Raw genomic sequence first — 20090 nt, 5'->3', positions numbered from 1 at the left:
TCGAAGGGTAGAAATTTTCACTTGCTTCTGCTCTGAGTTTAGCTTCAATCACTAGCCAAAGACCTGGTAATCCCTTTTCAAATTTGTAAGCTTTCCAGGTCCTCAGGCACATATATTTGAGCCATTGGTGTCCTGCCTCTTCCTTTCTTTTTGTTTCACACTGCCCCACAATTAAACTTAAGTCTGTGAAAAGTGGTGAGTAGGCAAGTATGGGGAGGGAGAACTTAATGACGTGTTCAGTCATCTCTGAAGAGATGAAGCCAAACATGTCTCCAGTAGCAGAATATTTTGGGAGCAGTTTGTTTGTTTTCAAATAACAAGCTTAATGTAATAATGTCATTACACTTCTCTAAATTCAAGGATGTGCTTTCACTGAAACACAATGGAATCTAAGCTATCAGTCATATACCTCGTTTTCACTGAAGTAACAGCCGGTTTCACTGGCAGAAGTATTTCTGAATGTTCTTCTCTTACATAAGGCTGCTTTTGGCTTGAGATAAACATATCTTCTTGAGACTGATTGATTATAACTTATCGGGGGAAAAAAGGCAGAGTATAGGAGAACATAGATTGTCTGGTTATTTGTTTTGATTTGTTTTGTTTTTATATTATTATTATTTTATTATTATATTTTTATATGTGCACTAAATCCAATATTTCAGAAAACACTGATGCAAGAAATCAAGGGTTACTTTTCTGCTGTGGATGTTGTACCTCCCTTATTATGAAAAGCCTGAATTTCAGGAAAAAAGCAACAGAGATAGGATTAATGAAGAATCAACTGATGCCTTCATTACTGTGCTAATGAACCACCTTCCATCTACTGCTTGCTGTGAATCTGCTCCCATTGCCCCAGATCTTAACTCTATGGTCAGTTCTCTTTAATCTTAGCACCCTCTGCTGTGGACGTCTATAATAACATCTCGTTTAATTATTACTGGCTTATAAATTGTGTATCCCTTTTTGTACCAAAGGATCTACAAATGAAACACAGCTTGTGTCAATGGAGCTGCATCTGATATGAAAAATATGTTCTATTCCTTGACTTGCTCTGGAAGATAGCTTTCTTCCAAGTGTTTGCTAAAGAAAAAATGTGCAGAATACAGGCAAGGAGATCTTAAAATATTCTATATAAGAGAGAGGCCTCAACTGAAACCTAGTCTTTGCAGAAGAGGGCTGTAGGCATGCAAATGTTTAGAGTCCAGAGATCACCTCAGGTTGCACAGGTTAATTCAAAAAAAAAAAAAAAGGTTGATATTTGCTACGTCCTGTTCCTGTGGAACATGCACTGATTGTATCACTTCTGTCTCTGGTGTCAGATTTTCTATGTGAACATGGGCATGTAGCTTAAAATTGGTTAATTGGTTTTGTTAGCTCTCTTGATCCAGAGATTCTCTCTTGCAAGCATTCTCCATAGATAGTTCTTCAGGTCAAGTCCTCACTTGAGTCAGCAGTATTTCAATACAATTATATATGTGTATATATATATATATATATAGAAAATATACAAGTTTGAAAATATCAAAATAGGAAGTGATGAGTTAGTATACACATTTGCCTAATTTATAAAGAGGATTTTGCAGAGATTATGCTTTAAAATCAAACTTTGTTATTGCATCTTTCCAGTAACCGGTTCCATTTGTGAATCTCTCTGAGACAGAAGAGGAGTAGATATGCATTTCAGCAGAGATACAGCCTGTAAAATGAAGGAAGAAACCATTCCTCCTAGGTGAGCTATAGTAACTTCTTCCACACCTGTTTATGGACAGAAAAAAATCTCCTTTTCCTTATTAATGAAGGTTCTTGCCTTAGCCCCTCAGATGAGAACTCAGTTTCAAGTGATCCTTTCTTCTCTAAGAAACCTTCTTCTTACATTTAGACCCTTTCTCCAGTGCCTATCAGATTTGAAGTCTAACAAGATGGCTGTACCTCCAGAGATGCTTTTGAGAATAGCAGTAATTTCAGATACCCCACATAGGCAATTTTGTGCTTTCAGTGTCTTCCTTTAAATGCTTAAGTAATTGTTATTAACACCCCCCCCGCAATGTTTTCTATTTTGTCTTTTAGAAAGCAGAATGTGTAATAGCAATAACCATGTGAATCAGTCATTTCCCTTCTCACTCCTCCAACTCCATCTGCTGATCGCTCATATGAGAGCTCTAACAGCAGAGCTGCTTCCGAGGATTGTTGAAGATGTGGAGCAGTGAAAGCCTTCTTGTCAAGCATCCAAGAGCAAATAGCATCAGAGATGAGATTTTGAATACATTAGTAATAATACTGTATTGATCTCAAAACACTTTACAAACATTAACTAATTAAGCTTTAAAACACTGAAATAAGTTTGCATTAATAAAGATCATTTAGCAAATGAAGAAGTGGAGGTAAACAAAGGGTAAGTGAAGTGACCAGTATCAAGTGGTGAATGAAGGTCAGAGAAAGATGTCCTGGTATCTAATTGTTCTGCATTTCACGTGATCTCATTGAGAAAACTTTTGCAGTGAAAGTTGCAGCCATTTCAAACTGAATATTCTAAGGCATTTTGTAACAAGCCTGAGCATTTCTTACAAGAATCGAGATGGTACAAAAGCTTGCAAAACTAATAAACGCTTTCAGCTCTCAGGTCCAGCTTTGACTGAGAAGGGACCATTTCTGAAAGCAGAGGGGGAAGTAGTGGCCGTGTACTGAGCCTTTTTCTCATTTCTTTTCTCTGGTGGTACTAGCTGGATAGAAAACTGCTTTGACCTGCAAAATGGGAATTCACGTGGGCTTGACTCTGATGTCATGCATCTATCCCACCCTTCCTAGGGGAGGAATAAAGCCTTCTCAAGGGATTGGTCTGTTCCAGTCATCCCAGCCAGTCTGTGGAGCCTGGGGGGCTATTATAGAGTGGAACGGCTTAGAGTCAGTGGAGCAACCCTGGCTTAAAATCAATGTAACAAGGTGGAGAATCAGGCACACAGTGAGTGAATCATGCAGAGCGGTGTTGACCCAAACAGAGGACGACAGCTTAGAAAAGGTTCCTCAGAGACATGAAGTTATCCTTGGAAAGGCAGGTCTCAAAGCCAAGGTTTATACTTTCTTAATGGGTTTCATTAGGAAGAAAGGAAAGGAACTGGAAAAAAAACATGTAGCTTAAAAGGGAACGACTGCAGCACAGTCAAAAATTTGTTCGATTTTTCAATAAAAGAAGCCAATCCTGCCTTGAAATTCATGTCCCTTCAAAGTTCAAGGAGGCCTGTATTGTTGGCCTGCTCAGTCAGAATGCTCTAGCCACTTATTGTATGTGGATTGCACTCCAGGGACTGACTGAAAAAATATGATTTAGTGAAAGCTTGTACCCAAAACACATCATTGGCCTCTGATCTCTGAACATTTGAATATTTCAAGCTTACAAGCGGACGCTGTCACGAGGACAGACCCTGATCCCTAGCTGATTCTAGAACATCTGTTGAGGCATTTACCAAGTTAATAGATTAGCTATGAGAATCAGGCAGGTGTTTTTCACCAAAGCCAGAAAACATCAAAATCAGATTGCCCTCCAAGTCTTTCAGCACAGGCAATCGAGTTAGAATGACTCATAGAGTCTAACAGATAATAAAACACACATAACATTTGCTTTAAGGTACAGGTGGGGATATTTTGTACTGTGCTTAGGAGAAAGAAAAACTAACTCTATTTGGGAATAGAGTAATTGAATACAGATGGGAGGAGGCAAATGAAAGAATTTAGCAAATATCTCAGTGGAATAGCTAATGGGAACGAGACAGAATAGGAAATTAAAAATTATTCGAAGCAGATGGACCATTCTTTGAGTTTTTTAAAATTTATTAGGGCTGAGAAAAAAATGTGTCTGTTTATTTTCCACGGCCATGAAATTAATGACTTGGTGAGTTGTGCTTGTGCAATTTTATGACTGCCATGTCATTTGTCATAATTTGGGTGCTGTTTGATATGGATTTATGAATATTTCCTCCCCCCCAACATGATTTATGGGTGTTGGTCATATGTGAATTAGACTGTCACCTTTAGTATGAAAAAGTACAAATGACAGATTATAAAAAAAAAAAAAGTGCTCAAGTCCTTAGTGCTGGAAAGGAGAGTTCACAATCCACTCCTCTGCTTTTTCATTGGTAGTTTTTGTTTAGAGCTGACAATTAAATGTTTGGACTTGAGTCAACCATGTGGGAATATTGAGAGGGGCTTGAATAGATCTGAACTCATCTGAACTTCACCTGTGAATTCAGCTTGAGTCATTTTTTCCTTGTACCATGCATTGAAAAAAAATATTATATATATATACATTATTTACCATAGGAACAACTGATTTACTGTATAGGAGCAAATTGGCCTGGCAAATTCGCTATCTTGCTTCCAGTAGTGGCTAACCCTGGTTGACGCTTTGCTGAAAAGTGCACGTAATCTCACACAATCTGTCCAGTTTTGCAGCACTGCATACTTGAGGAGTGAAGTTAAAAGACATACCAAACCATCAGGATTTCTGCAATAATAGTATGTCAGGTTCAGACCAAAGTACCAACTTTATACCAGCTGTTACCGCTTCCACCAAAACTATTAGTATATGCCATTTGTTTTGTAACATGTAGCTATGGTACAAACCAGTTTAGGACAGGAGAAGCACAGTTGCTCCTGGATTCAAGCGGTCTGACTTCAAGCACATAACTGAGGAACGTAAGTATCTGATCACCCGAGGCACCCCTGTTGATGTCGGGAAAGCGATGTGCACCTCCAGAGGGCAGTTCAGCCCACGTGTCTCCGTCTGTTGACTGTGTAGACAGACTTAAAACAGTACACCCTTCCTTAGCTCCCCAGTTTGGTGTAGAAAGTCCTGTGGGAGGAATTAGCGCCCAGCATGGGATATAGCTTTAAAAAGAAGAAACAGTACACCTTGCATGACAACAAAACATTGTTGATCGTCTTTCATGCTGAGCTAGCAACTGTTGCCTTCACAGGGGATATGACTAGTTCATTCTACAGTTTTTAAACAATCATATGCTGTAGCCCATTTTCTGTGTTCCAGACAAGATTGTTTCTCTGGTGGGAGGCTGATAGTTTGTAGCAAGTATCTCTGCCCTTGTAGGGAAGGAATGGATTACTTTGCAATCACAGTGAGCTACCAGGGCAGTCTTTGCAGTTCCGGATAGCATCTATTACTGCTGAGGGTAATTGATCTCTTCTTTTCTGTAGATGATCAAGCAAAAACCTGCATTAGCAAACCAGTGTCATATCTGCTGTTGTGAGGGCAGATAAAACACTTTGCTGTGGTGATTTTCAGCCTTACAGAATTGAAATTTGCAAAAATAAACCAGGATCACCTGTACTTAATTCAAGAATGAGGTCCAGTGACCTTAGCTGAAACATCAGGAAACCTTCACAGCTATTGGAGAAAGTTCATCAGCTGCGGTACGTTGATATATCTCAAATACCTCATTGCTTGAGGCAATGAAACTTGTTTCTTATAATTTTGGTAGCACATCAATAAATCAATTCCTAGGCTTATAAGTTACTTTTGGTATGCAAAAGTAGCTGGTTAAGTTGTCTGGCAGTTCTAAAAATAAATATGTATACATTACTGTAATTTTGAGTTGATCTGAGGTGAATTTTTTTTTCAGAATTCTGAAAACGGAACGAATTTATTTCAGTCAAAAATCTTCTAATGAAAATGAAGCGCTGTTCTTGTGACTTAGTTAAGTTTTTTTTTACTCCAAAAATATTTCCAAACAAGCTCCTTTTGAATTTTTTAGAAATCTCTTTTTAAAAATACCAAACATCATTTCAGTCCCTTTTCAAAGACTTTAGATTTTGTTTTCTCTAGGGAAATGAGTGAGTGAAAGTGAAGCAAATTTACAGTACCTTTAGTTTCACCAAATCTGCATTTATCCCCGTAATTTTTTTGGTCAAAATATTGAGCCTGCATTAGCTCCTAGTTCCTTTTTTTTTTATTTTTACTTTTCACTTGCTGAATGGATTGACTTGTAAGTTTTACATTATGCTTTGCTATTTTTCCAAAATGGTGAATTAAATATGTAATCCTTTTCAATAAAAACAATTATACTAGGTTTAGGGGCGGAGAAAGGGGAGAGTATCTGCTGTTGGATAAGAGCAGTGTTCTCACTGAGCTTAGATCAAAGCTGTTTTGACTATCTGGCATTTAAAAGGCCAACCTGCTCATACCCTGTTACCATAAAGAAATTTGCCAGGAAGGCAGGTGTCTAACTATACAGGCAATCAGATTACAGAGCAAAGTAATCATGATTTCCGATTGTGAGCATAGCTTGCCACATTAGCACATGTACTTTGGAAGAGAGGGAGAAGTAATCAGAGAAAGATAAGGACAAGGGTGGAGATCATTTGAGACAGTACTGTTCCAACAAGCTAGTAAATTTTATGTGGATTTTATTAAAGGATTTCATTTCCTTTATATAAAAAAGGTCAAAGCCATCTGAAAAAGAGAAAATCCTTGAGCTTGCTTTCATTTGTTTTTAAGAGTTACTGAAACATAGCAATGTGTTTCTTGGGAGGCACCATTTGCACATAGATGTCTATAACTGAGCAAGTCACAGCTGCAGAGTTTCTTTAAGGCATGCATGCTTGGCTTCGACATGCTCAGATTTATGGTGAGATTTAAGTTCTTGTACCAATGGTGATGTTTCCTGAATGGTTTTCATCCAGATGGTCTTCGAGAGGATAAGTTTAACAAGATTTATTCACTGAGAAGGAGCAATGTGAATTAAAATTACAAGGGGTACTGTATATACACTATTTCTTTCCCATTCACTGCCTCATGAAACGTACAAAATCGTCTCTCTCCGTTCCCCCAAAAGAAGTTAAATGGAGTTACTTCTTTCAGAGTATAGTTCCCCTTTGACCAGATTAGAGCTTTGGCAAACAAGTGTGATGGATTTTTGTTGGGGTGGAGGAAGGGGTGGCCGCCATTAATAACTACCCTGCCACTTTACCAGGGGCTTTCACCCTACTAGCAGAGGCAGCATATGCAAGCAACTGCCAGTTTATCAGCTGTCATAGTTCGCAGACCATTGGCAGTTAAAAATACTGGCTGTGAGCTGTATAGATGAGGGCTGGACCACGTTGCTTTCTAATGGTTCTGTTTCAGCTTCTGGAGAGGGACTGCTGCAGACAGATGGGAGAGGTAACTTCTTAAACCATTACCACTAAATCCAGCATGACCTTTCTGATTCAGCTCCAAGTCGTCAGTCTTTGAGAGCTGTTAGGACTAACAGCAATGTTTGGGGTCCTGAGGCCATATCTTCAATGGGTTGTAGGCACAGTTAAAGTCAGTGGAGTACCAGTGATTTATGCAAGCTGAGAATTTAAGCACAGTAATTCACGTTGTGATTGCTGAACCTAGATTTCCTGGAAAATATGAGTTATTTTTCAAATAAAAAACTGATTTTTATGTTACATTGTAGGTTTTTATAAGGATGTTGACACAGTGAAACAATTAAGTTCTTGCTTAATTGCTAAGAGGTGAGTGTCTTCATCAAAGAAAACTAAAAGGTATCACTTCCATCCTTAAAGTTACATGCTTTGTCCATGTTTTGCTGGACAGAGTCAGAAGATTCGTCATTTTCTGGGGTGGTCTTTTAAAAATATGATTAAGTCACTGTGCAGTTTCTGTTGTTATTTGGTTATTCAAGGGCTTAAAAAATAAGATGGTTGGCATTGGATCAATGTCTTTTATTCGTTTGTTTTTGTATCTCACTTGCAGGCTAGTTCTGTTTGTTTTCCTCCCATATCAAGTGTATCTTAACTGTTAATAATTTGGCTTCTTTAGCAGGACCATCGCATTTTAGTTTGAACGTCATTGAATCAGGCTAAAACTCTAGTGACAGAAGGCAAAAAGCTTATCCTAGAAGAGCATGTATTGAAAGATTTCACTGCCACCAGCATATTGCTTTTAGAAATTTGGGCATGTTTAAGGTATTTTTTTTTAATTTATTTTTACTTTGCTATCTTCTATTATTTGGAGAAATATCTTTCATGCGTTGCTTGCTGACAATTGAGCTTTAACAGACAAGATTTTCACAATCAATGATTGGTTTGAGATCTTTCTGTTTCTGAGTTGTTAACCTGTGATATTTTTGTTTTCACAAGGTAGCTACTCAGCATTTCATAAGATCATCTGCACTTTATATTGTTGCAGTTTAATCAGCCTCAAGTGTAGGTACTGAAAATCACCAATTGCTTTTGAAAACTCGGGCCAGATGATCGACACATTTTTACAAGAAAAATAGCAAGTGAAAAGACTTCATGATTGTTCTTTATGGCAAAGAATGGACAGTCTGAATAAATTGCAGAAGGGTTAATCATTGTAATGAAATAGATCTCATTGTGTTGTTGCAAGTTAAAAATATGCCTCTTGCCGCTGGGCTTGCATTAATATTGTTTGAGAGGAGTAGCATCAATGTACTGTAATAGACTTTTATTAATAGGCTAGCACAGTCATCAGTCTCTGGGTTGGTGTGGTGGCTGAATACAGTGAACACAAGCATCTTGACAAGCCAGTAACAAAATCTATCTATCATTTTCACCATGAAGATGCTGTGATAATTATGTTTACAGTGGAAATAAAATATGGATAAATAAAGTGTTGAAACCCATGGAAATTTTAGGGTCCACAGTGAATACCCTATGAAATATAAAAGAGCATCACCATAAATTCACCTAGCTGCATAGATTGAAATTATTCTCTCGACCCATTTTGCTATTTTTAGAATAAATTTCATGTATTTTTATTCAGCATTGTTCAATGATAAAATCACTTCAAGGCTAAAGAGCTAAAGACCTAGGTTGCGTTCCTTGCTTGCTCTAGATGTGTAAGGCTGTTTGGTGCCCTTCCTGTTGATAGTGCTGATGACCTCAGAACAGCAGTGCAGTGGCATATTATAATTCTGGTGTTAACAGTACCAGTCACTTTTTCATTCCAGTATCAGCCATATAAAGAATGGGGCATGTTCTGCTCCCTTTTATGCTTCTCTGTGTGGGCAGTTGACTCCATTTATTTCAGTAGAATTACTCTAAGTTTATAGTAAAAGGAAAAACAAACTTCCTGGTCTAGTGGCTTGTGGTGTCAATGAGTCAAAGTCTCCTAGCCTGAGAAATGATTTGTTATGTGATTGCTGGGAAGAAAAAGGCCCTGACTTTTTCTGCCCTATAGCCATGCCTCTGGCAGGACAAAGAAGCCTTATGTAGTTGGGAATATATTACGTTTACATCGTTTCACTTTCTTTACAATGGCGGGTTAATCTACACTTTAGCGTAAGGAAGAATGTGACCCATTCTGGGTCACCATTCAACCCCACACTAAACAGCATCTGATTTTTTTTAAAAATATTATTTTTAACTGCCTAAAAAAGGTGCTAGTTTGACTGTCTGTAATACTGATGTCTTGGTGCTCATCCATGGCACAGCCCTGCTCAGGCAGCAGCAGAGAAAGCGGCTTCTGCCAATGTGCCTCCACCCTGGCCTGTAGAGGAGGAGAGGTAACTCGGCTTCCCATGCTTCATTTAATTCTTGGCTCTGTCTGCTGAGAATGGCAACAGAGTTGCCAGTTGTGGCATGCACATTTATTGCTGGGATGTGAGCCAGAACCACCAATCCGTTTTGCATAGACACTGAACAGCAATGGTAAATACTTCTTGTTCATTACTAACCCAAGCCGGATTTGAACTGAAGGTTTGGAGGTGAAAGACTGTCTCCCATTCCTTAATCCCCTTAACATTTCAGTCTGTCTTATAAAACTTTTTAAAAACAGATCTAAACCTTGTGTATAAAATGAAATCCAGGAGAGAAAAGAAAATCCAAGGTGAAGCTTGAGTCTGTTTTCTTCTTCAGCAAGCTTCTTTGCTAGTAGTGACCCTGGAAAATTGTTCTCTGATTATTCTCTTGAGAGATTACTCTAATTTTTTGCTGCTGTAGATGGCCATATGATCAATTGTCATCAGTCAGTGCTTGCTGATGGGTCATTACTTACTAGTGCGTACTTGGGGAAAAAAACACATGCGACTTCCATTAGGAGGCAGAGTGCACCTACATCAAATATGAAGTGTACAGTAAGTTCTCATTAATAATGTTTCAAGACTGTCCTAAAGTTCTTAGTACAGAAGCTGCCTTCACAGTGGAAGAATTGAAACTAAGAAAGATTTGCAGCTTACAGTCAGGAAAATGATTTTCCCCATAAGTAAAAAGTGAATTTTTACGTGAGTATTTCAATAACAGAAATTGTATTCAGAAAGGTAGAGATCATTCTCTTCTGTTCTTTGCTTCAGCACCCCCTAACTTCAGAGAGCTTTTGCATTTTAATTAATTCATTTAATTAAATGAAGTTATAGCAAGTATAAATGTTCCCTTCATGTTCCATTTCAAAGTTAAGAGTTAATATATGACACCACGGAAAATGTTCCTTTCTTATGGGTACTGTATTGGTCAGGAAATCTGATTGTCTTCAAGAATGTAGAGAATTATTTTAGTGATTTTTTTTAAATATATTTTTAATAATCGTAGCAGCAATTCAAATCAAACAGGCCTTCAACTGAATAAACAACTGAGAATTAAACAATGTAAAGCAAGCACAGTCCTGCTATGCGAGTCCGTTAGAATGAATTCTGCAAGGACAGCCTCTTTCCTATAAAGGTCAAGATCATTTCTGTCTAAATCACATGGGTTTTCATTTGGGCTTTCAAAGTGAAATCTGGTAGACTAAGAGGAATAAAATTAGAAAGAGGTGAAATTGGAAGATGTAGGATTTTTTTGATCCCTGTAAATGGAGGGCATTGGAATATGTAGAGGTAGGATTGGATGAAACTTTGTACAACCTAGTCACATCGCTGTGTGTTCCATTTTGGCACTGAATCTGGAGCATACTGCTGTAAATAAATATATCCATTTGTGTGTCTAAAGATTGAGATGTTTTGTGAGTAGGACTGGTTTCCATGCTTCCTCTCCACTCCCCCCTAAGTCTGATGTGTGTGGAAGACCCCTTAAGAAAAAGCCTGAGGGGAAGCAAGGAAAAAAGCAAGTTCATCCAGTCACCTAGTGCTTGTTGATATCTTCTGCATAAGCTCCCACTAGGGGCATTAGTGTTAAATCACAAGTTCTTACACAACAAGAAACTGACTGTGACTTTTCTTTTTTTATTTAATGTGACACTCCATGTAAAAATGTACAGATTACTGGAATGACTACATTTGAAATGGCTATCAGACCACTTATTTTTAGTCACCACAAAGTCAGCGTTGAAGTTCTTTAGACATAGTAGGGAGCTCATCCCTCGTTGTCTGCGTCTGTGCAGGCAGGACCAAGCTACAGTGTAGGGAGAAGCCTGCTATTCACAAGCTTTAAACTAGCTAGCTTGGTTGACGTAAGTTGTTAAGCTGTGAGAGTGAGTCCTCACCCAAAATCCTGCTGAAGGCTGTACTGCTCTCAGTATTTGAGTTGGTTCATTTAAGCTGCTCAGAGTATGTTTCCACCTCTGGATTACAGTGGAAGTTATTACAGTGAATCACAACTGCAAACAGTTTGCTTGAAGCATTTATCAGCTGAGCTTTGGCCTGTTTCCTGATCACAAATTGTCCCTGGATGGTTATGTGTAATAAACTATTTAACACTGGAATGTACTTTCTGGACAAGTTTTGGGAAAAGATCTCCTTGGGACAGACCCTGGTCTCTGCACCTTCCAGCTTAATGCACTATGCTCACTCATGTATTTTTCTTATGTTATATGGTTTTAGATGGGGAATTTTATAGAGGAAGTTGGAGCCACAATCTAGTTGTAATGCAGGGGAGAGCTCTGTACCTCCTTACCTTATGTTTATTATAAAATTGTAGGTAAAAGTCCTTTGCAAATTGCGCAGTTTGTAGTCATTTAAGGCTACATAGATGCGAGGGGGAGTTAGCAAGAATTCTCAAGATGGTCAGAGCTGATGTCCACTGAAAGTCAATAGGATTGAGGCTCTTTTTCGTCCCCTCCAGTCACTACACTGATTCTTTGGACACTGGTGTGTATCTGTAAATCTCATTCCCTGGTATTCATGAAAGCCCTACCTTTAGCTGGTGTGCTTCTACTACAAATTAACGTTGCCACCCCATTGCCTAGTTACAACTAAAGCAAAACTGAGGTGTTACCAATGTGTATCCCTCTCTGGCACCATCTAGTGACTCCAGAACTGGGCTTCCAACCACTGCTCTGTTCCCATTGGAAAACAAGATGTGTTTTCCTTTGGCAACAGCTTAAAGTTCAGTTCAGTGCAGATGTTGCTCTCATGAAATTAACTCACCTTAGAGCAATGGTTGCAAAGTCTTTTGGGAGAAAGCTTTGTAGTATGGCTCTTGTACTAACAGTTTAGATTCATAATTCAAGGTGCAAAACTGCCAAAGCACATAAAAAATAATGTGAAGATCTTGTTATAGATATTTTGTTACAGTAAGAATCAAGCATGGGTATATGTGTGTGTGTCTGTGTCTGTTTTAAGACTGTCAGAGTCTTTGAGCATCTTTTCTAGTCCTAATAAAATAGCTGAGAATGAAATGAGCATACTTAAATTATAGAATGATTCAAGGCATCATGTTGTTAATAATGTAGAGAAATGAGATATAAAAGCTTTTACTCAAGCATACCCTAAAGCAAATTTAAGTAGAGCACACAGCTATGATGCTGATTGTTTTCACAGGTGTTGGCACCATATGAATTAAATGAAGAAAAAAATGGTGAAACATTTATGACTCATTAGAATTATGTGGTTTTCTATCCTGTCCTAACAACTGAAAAAAGGTGTAATTTACATTTGCAGCCAAATGGCATGAAGTAACATTATACTTTACCGACATGAAAAGAGGAGACTTCCAGATGACTACTATTCTGAATTTCTCTGGTTCTCAAATCCTGGATTTTCAGTTTTTCATGTGGACTTTTGAGAGCTAAAATTATTGCTCCATTAAAAAAAAAAAAAAAAGGAATAGGATAACTTTGAATCTATAGAACATGTGGTTTCAAGGAGCTAAGTGTCGTTCACTACATATAACACCTTTACAATCAGAATATTTCCCCTTTTCATCAAAGAATACACTTGATAGATTCAAAGAGAGACACTTCTGTGTTGGTTTTTTGATAAATAAGTCTGCATCCTCCTTCTCTTCTTTTCAGAGTTTAATTTTTTTTTTCTATCAGAATTGTTTTGTTGTAGATTTTAAATATTTACATGAAGGAGGTCTCCTGACAGGCTGATCTATAGCAGGAAAGCAACAAATAAACAAATCCATGTCTACAGTATTTTAGATTCTGGTTTCCTGAGCTGCTAAGTGTTTATTTTCCTATTGTAAAAACCTGCATTGAAATACATTCAAAATGGAGTTCACATGGCAGCTTTCATGCAACATCTAATGTTTTAACAAAGTCATAATACAAGCCTCAGCTTCCCATACACTGCATAGTTGGCTAAGAAAGAAAGCGGCTGATTTATCAGAGCCTCTGTGCTGTAGATGAGTCTTCAGAAAAAGAACATGTCGTACTTTGCAACTGAGACTTTTTTGCAAACACCTAATAAACCAGAAAAAGAAAGTTTTACTGGGCTTCATGAGCACATTTTTCTCCTCTCACCAGAGCACCAAACTCAGTTGGTAATCCTACATTCATTTATTTCATCCTCCCCTGAAATTTCTCATAGCAAAAACTCAGTCAATTCTGGCTGGCTAATTTGCATCTCATGGCCTGCAGTATCTCTTTAGGAGGTGAACTATTAAAAATACATTAGCCTGGTGTAGATGGTAATGGGCCAAATGCTGCTGGTTTTGAAGGCAATCTGGGAAGCCTCATGCTCTCTCTGACTTGATAGCTGTGTAAGTAAGTTGTTTGTTTTCGCTGTCCTTGGACTTTAAAAGTTCTAGCAGCAGATGTAGGTGAGGTGATTGTTCTTCTGAAAATCTGGGTTGAGAAAATGCACTTCTCTTCCTTTCCAAGCTTGCACTAATCTTTAATGTTACCCTTATTTCTGTTCTGCCAGAACTGTGTCCTATTAGCATCCAAAAATGTTACACATAACTTTGGCTTGCTTACAGAAGATGATCCAACCACTAACATTTGCCTTCTGTAGCTGAACGCTGAAAGAAAAAATAATCCGCATTTGAAATGTGAGACTTTGCTGCTGTCAGTTTCTGGAACTGATTATTAGGGCTGTGATTTTTATCTACTCACTTGTACAGTAATTAAAAGCAATTCCCTCATCAGTTATCATCCTGCAAAGCCAGCTTTTAAGCAGTGCTTGATGTACGGTTTATTAACCTAAGCCCACGTTGAAGGAAAGGTGACATAGTTTAAAAAGTAAGAATGAACACATCTGCTCAGAAACAAAGAGCTGAATGCAAAATAGATACTTACTGTTAAACTAGCAAAATGGCTGTGTGATTTTAATTGGCAGAGTAGGAGTAATCACCTGGCTTGGGCTGGGTATACATCTTCATCCTGTCCACTCCCATATATCTTTTTTACATGGATTATTTTCTGCGGATGTATCCTGTCATGATGGAATAGTTGGTTAAAGACTTGAGCAGGAAATCAGGGATTTAATTACTGTGGCTTGCTGAAGAGGAAGAGCTATTCAGCTGCCTGACAACCAGTGCCACACCTTCTAGCAGGTATTGATGAGCACAAATGCCTATCAGTGTCAGCTCTGAAATCAGGATATTTAATGTTACCTGAATACTGGGCCTCTAGCCACCAGTGTTGTAGCTGAAGACATCTTGATTGTGGGAAAGAGGTGTCAAATAATAGGCAATTAAAGGTTATGATACTTAACTATGACGACTCTTCTGGATGGGTGCTAGAGACAAAACATTAGGCTGAATGGAGACAAACTTTGAGCTATGGATCTGTTATATTGGTCATTCCTTGACTACTGAGAGCAGTGTGGAAATGCCCCAGTCAAAGCATGTGTAGGATGTTCCGTACTTTTTAATGTAATGCATATACCTGGCACAGTCCTGTAAGGAAATACTACTGTAAATGTTATCTTGTGAGAATGCTCAAAGTTTAGGAAATACAGGCCTTTAAAGAAGAAGATTGAAAGTGGAGCACAAGTCTCTGAAGTACTACGTGCTTGCAGAGCATCTGAAGCACTGATGTGGGGGTGCTTGAGAAAGGGGGATAGAAACAACTCTGGTGCAAAGATGCAGAGGGAGGCAAAAAATTACTGTCTTTGCTCTTTCAGATGGAGCTTCTCAAAGCAGTCCAAAAGAACAGCAGGGTGTGTGAAAGGCTGTAAAGTGATTTGCAACCAATAGCCCGCAAGAGAGCAAGGAGTAAGTGCCACAGGAGCTTGTGCCCACCCCCAGCCCCACTAGGAAGTGAATGAAGAACTGCATGGATCTTGTTTTAAATGGAACTGAACGGTAATCCCAGGAGATTTGAGTGCTGAGATCATGCAATGGATACATATTTCACACCTGGGGATAGAGACTTGCCTGAGATATGCCAGGAAATGTATCTACAGGCCAGGCATGAATACCCAGTTGAAAGCATACATGGAACAGTGAAAGCTGTGTAAAGAATATAGTGATTGACAAGAAACGCCTCATGAAATCCCAGCCCAGCCCTGGAAAAGGTCAGAACAGACTTGTTTCTAATGAAAGAAACTTTATGGCCGCAGTAGATTACTAGCCTAGTTTCTGGAAGATGCACAGACAAGAACAGTGATCAGAAAATGGAAGACACAGGTTTCGAAATATGACATACCTCACTCACTGGGACCAAGTGAGAGGGTCCTGATACCTCTCATTTAGGATTTTGAATACTTCAGTGCATTTAAAAACTTCTGCACAATAAGATTTATGTCCCTTTAAATATAAAACAGAATAGGAAGATGGCATCTGTCTTAAAGGCAGCCAAACAAAAGGTGGCAATGTTAGAGAGATAAGAAGGGGGGTTGTCCTGTTTGGTTTGAACCTCATAAATGCTAAATACTTCCATGGTTTAGATAGTGACATGTACTCAGAGTCTAAGAAAGTATGTCTTCTGAAGCCTGGAGCAAAAATGATTTTTTTTCTTCACAGCTATTGGGAAACCAAACACAAAGAACCTAAAACCCAGAAGCTACTGTATGCAGGCAGGTGTGTATGAACTTAACCCTGAAGTTACTATGAAAGATAACAGCACCAAAAGAAGTCATTGGGTGCAGGACGTGAGAGGAGTAAAACAAGCAGGAATAGTGAAACCTGAGACTCTGTGCTGTGACTGGAATCAAAGATAGCAGCAAGTGATCATAGTCTGTTAGACTAACGTGCCCAACACAAAAAGGATGTGAAGTCTGTGATCAGCACAGAAGATCAATACAACTGATCCTCTCAAGGGCCCTCAATAATGACCAAAATCAGGGACATTAAGCAGTGTGGAAAGAACTTGGTTGCTTCATCATTGGCATCCAGTGTTGTTTTAGCTATTACAGCATAGCCTGTTTGGCATCCATTTGCCACCCTGGTGGAGTGTCAATCTGCTTTAGGTCCTGCGTCATACCTGCTATTCCCGTACAGATGTCTTGGATACCTTAAGACCTCTCGTATGGCACTGGGCATTGAGCACAAGCAGAGGAATCCCGTCGCTTGCCTTATGAAGCATCATGCTCTTGAAGGGCCACAACAGCATGGTAATGGCTACAGACCAGTGTGGCAGCAGTGAGTAAGCTGAAAAAATCTTTAAATGGGTAAGTCTGTGCAATAATTATCTTCAGCCTTGGCTTTTCAAGGCCAGCTGTGGGCCCAGTCCTGCAGCTTCTTACTTTGGCCAAGAGTGAATCGCCTGTGGGGAGTTGTACTTCCCAGAGCAGATGGAAGCTGTCAGGTTCACAGTCAGAAGTGATGGAAAGGGATAATGTGTAACAGCTCCCTCTGGACAGGAGAGATCGGAGGAGACAGGTGGGTCTCTCCAGCCAGAGAGGATATCAGAAATAAAGATGCTTTAGAAAGGTGCTTTAACAGGCAATGAGGTGTCTATGTTAAATACCCACAGGAGAAAGCAATTAAAAGAACTGTAGTTGATTTAAAAAAAAAAAAAAAGACCTGAAGAAAATAGTCTGAGAACGAGCTTTATCAACAAGGTGCCCTTGAAGTTTATCAGACCACCTAGAGGTGCAGTATCCTAGACAAGCAACAAGTTCTGAGAAATACCCTTCATCTAATCTTTTTATTATTATTTTTTTTCCCTACCCTAGAAAGACTGAAGTGTTTTGGTTTGGTTGGAAAATTGAACTAGCTTGCCAGAGGGAAAGCAAAGGAAACCAGAACATTTTCCCAAAGAGAAGGTAAGGCCCCAGCCACACCTTGTAACATCAAATCTTTAATCATGTACCTGCCTGCATAGCAGCGGCAATATTCAGTGTTTCTGTAACATCATTCATGCAAGCATTTCAAAGCACTTCATAAGCACTAATTAATCAAACCTCACAAACACTCAGCAAGCAGCAACTTTGCCCACCAATGAAGCGTAATCACTTCTAAAATGGAATATGATGGCAGTTTGATATCGCATAACGTGATGCAACAGGTCAAGGCAAGTAGAGCAGGAGCAATTGAGGGCACTTGGGAAGTACCCATCCTTAAACAGTTTTGCAGATATAGTGCTTCTTTTACGTTGGATATGCTTTGTTGGAAGTATTAGCTAAAAATATTTCATGTGAAAAAGCAGTTTTTGCATTTCACCCAAAAGAACAATTTGAAATATGTTTTTAAATTCCTAGTAGAGTTCTTTATGCTAAAGGCAAATGTCTCCACTTTGTATGGACAATCCATCAGAATACTCTGCTGTCATTGTTGTTTCCGTCTCATTAGCCAGTGGTACCTTCAGTCCTAGACATGAAATAAAATAATTGTGTGGCTCTTGATGCCCAGGCTCTGCCAACGGAGGTTTCTTGGAGGAAGGAGACTGCAAGCTCTAGCTTCAGTTCTGCTAAATTTTCAGGGACCACCTGGCACCATTTCTTTTAGTACTTTACCCCTGGATGTCTCTTAAAGCCCTGATCCCCAGCCACAAACCCTGCTCCAGTGCAGAAGCCATAGGATCTAAATCAGGGCCTTCTCTTGGCTAAGTTAAAGCTGTCAAGCATTCCAGTTGACTCTGATGGGAGAAAGATTGGGCCAGCCTAGTTTCTTTATATTTCTGCCAATCCAGTCTTGAGGGGTGGACTAATTCAGATGTGTGTATGTTGCTAATATTTTGATTGCATGTCTTCCTGATTAAACATATGCTGAGGAACGTTGGGCTTTTCCTGTCTATAGGCTAAACATCCCTGTAGTTTAGGTCTCCTGTCCCATCACTTCTCATCTTCTTTAGAAGCAAAAGGGACATGGATTTTATTTTTTTTGACATCGCACAATAAAATTATATTCTCCTTGTGTAAAACAATGTGCAAACCATTAAGTAGAATAATGAAATGCTGGAAGTTAAAACAATAAGCGTGGATGATTTAAACCTTGCTACATTTTAAAGGAGCAATATGTTTGCAAGAATGAATTGGTCTTTGGGGCTGAATAAATAGTACAGATATCCAGCCCACTTTGGAAAGAACAAGTAATACCTAGGAACATAATTTAAACCAGTGTTGTAATTAGCTGGTCATTTCACATTACTAGAGTTTTGGTCTTGTTGTTTGGCTTTACAAATGACCCATATAGTCATCTTTTAATTATATATGATACTTTAAAAAAAAAAAACACCACTAAACACTAAAACCCAAAACACACACACACACACAAACTATGTTTGAATGAGAATCTTTCCTTTGGCAGAATAGTTAACAGTAAATTATTTAGATGGATTATGTGGTACATTCTCCATTAATAAGTCTTTGCAAACTTATTTAAAAGCCCAAGGTCTAGGGGCTCCTTTAACCATACCTTCAGGATATCATAATTCTCTCTGACTTCACTTCCTGAATACTGAAGCAACACTGTATTTTAAGTCAAAACTCATCGCACCATATATCTAACTGATAAATAATGGGCATTACTGTGAATGGAAAAAGATGGCTTTGTTCCTGGTCATGGTAGAAACTGTAGAAGTAGAAATTCTTTAACAGAAATTCAGTCAAATTCTTGCAGGACTTCTTTCAGAAGCTAGGAGGACTAGAGTTTTCCTTGGGGTTTTTCTTCTGCCAGTAGCATAGGGTGTGAAAATATTCCTGGCTTTTGCACTGAGTCATCCACATACCAAGCCAATATTGAGTTGGAAATCAGAGCTGTCTTAAGGCTGCTCCTGGTTACCATCACCTTCTTAAAGTCTCCAAGAAATGATTTCAGTTCCCTAGGATCAGAGAGAGACAGATGTTCCTTACCAGTTTCCTTATAAGTTCACCTGTAGTGGATTAGTAAATAATACATTGTTAGAGGAAGGCATCGTAAAGCTATCATAAGGTTTTTTTTTTTGTTTCTTTTCTGTTTGTTTGTTTGTTTTTCAAATCTAGCATTTTCCTGACAGAGCAGGTACTTGGTTAAATTGACTTTTTTTCTTGTTTCATTCTAGCTTATTGCTGAAAAGAAGCTACAGCAGGAGGTTAGCATCTGGCCCCAAATTTGAGTTGTATGCAATGGAGTGACTATTCTTTAGTTTTAATATTAATATCAGTGTTAACAGCAGCATGTCTTCAAATGCAACACCTCAGTGAGGTCACTTCTAGGGACAGTCTGGATTGTGAATCCTGATATTGTATTGTGAAATTTTGGCTAATGTTGCTGTTGTGTGAGAGGCATTCTGAATGCAGATTTTGGCCCTCTAACAAGCCCATTTCCACCAACCTAAAAATTAAGAAAATACTTTTTCGTATGTGGACTTCTTTTTTTGTCTTCTGGCTTTACAACTTCAATTTACACTAATTATAGATTTGCTGTAATAACAAAAATAAATAATTAAAAAAACAACCAAACAAAAAAACCCACTGTCATCTATATTCATACTCGTACACTAGAAATTAGAAGTTGAGGGTGAGAACTGAAAAATTCAGTCTTGGATGTTGAGAAAGAGTCAGACCTGCTGTCTCCCCTTGAAGTCACCTAGGTGAGGCTTTTTGACATAA

The 20090-nt window shown here is 38.6% G+C and overlaps 1 long non-coding RNA gene across 1 annotated transcript; it reads left to right on the top strand.

Annotated features, from left to right (window-relative positions):
• Positions 1 to 5957: 5957 nt before the first annotated feature.
• On the top strand, positions 5958 to 17330 carry LOC136791289 (uncharacterized). Its single transcript, XR_010832941.1, has 3 exons — positions 5958 to 15632; positions 16081 to 16727; positions 17235 to 17330. It is a non-coding gene; the product is annotated as an uncharacterized lncRNA (long non-coding RNA).
• Positions 17331 to 20090: the final 2760 nt, after the last annotated feature.

The sequence above is a fragment of the Anser cygnoides genome, chromosome 7 (assembly GCF_040182565.1).
Source record: "Anser cygnoides isolate HZ-2024a breed goose chromosome 7, Taihu_goose_T2T_genome, whole genome shotgun sequence".
NCBI classification, from domain to species: domain Eukaryota; kingdom Metazoa; phylum Chordata; class Aves; order Anseriformes; family Anatidae; genus Anser; species Anser cygnoides.
This window is presented reverse-complemented; position numbering and strand designations above follow the sequence as displayed.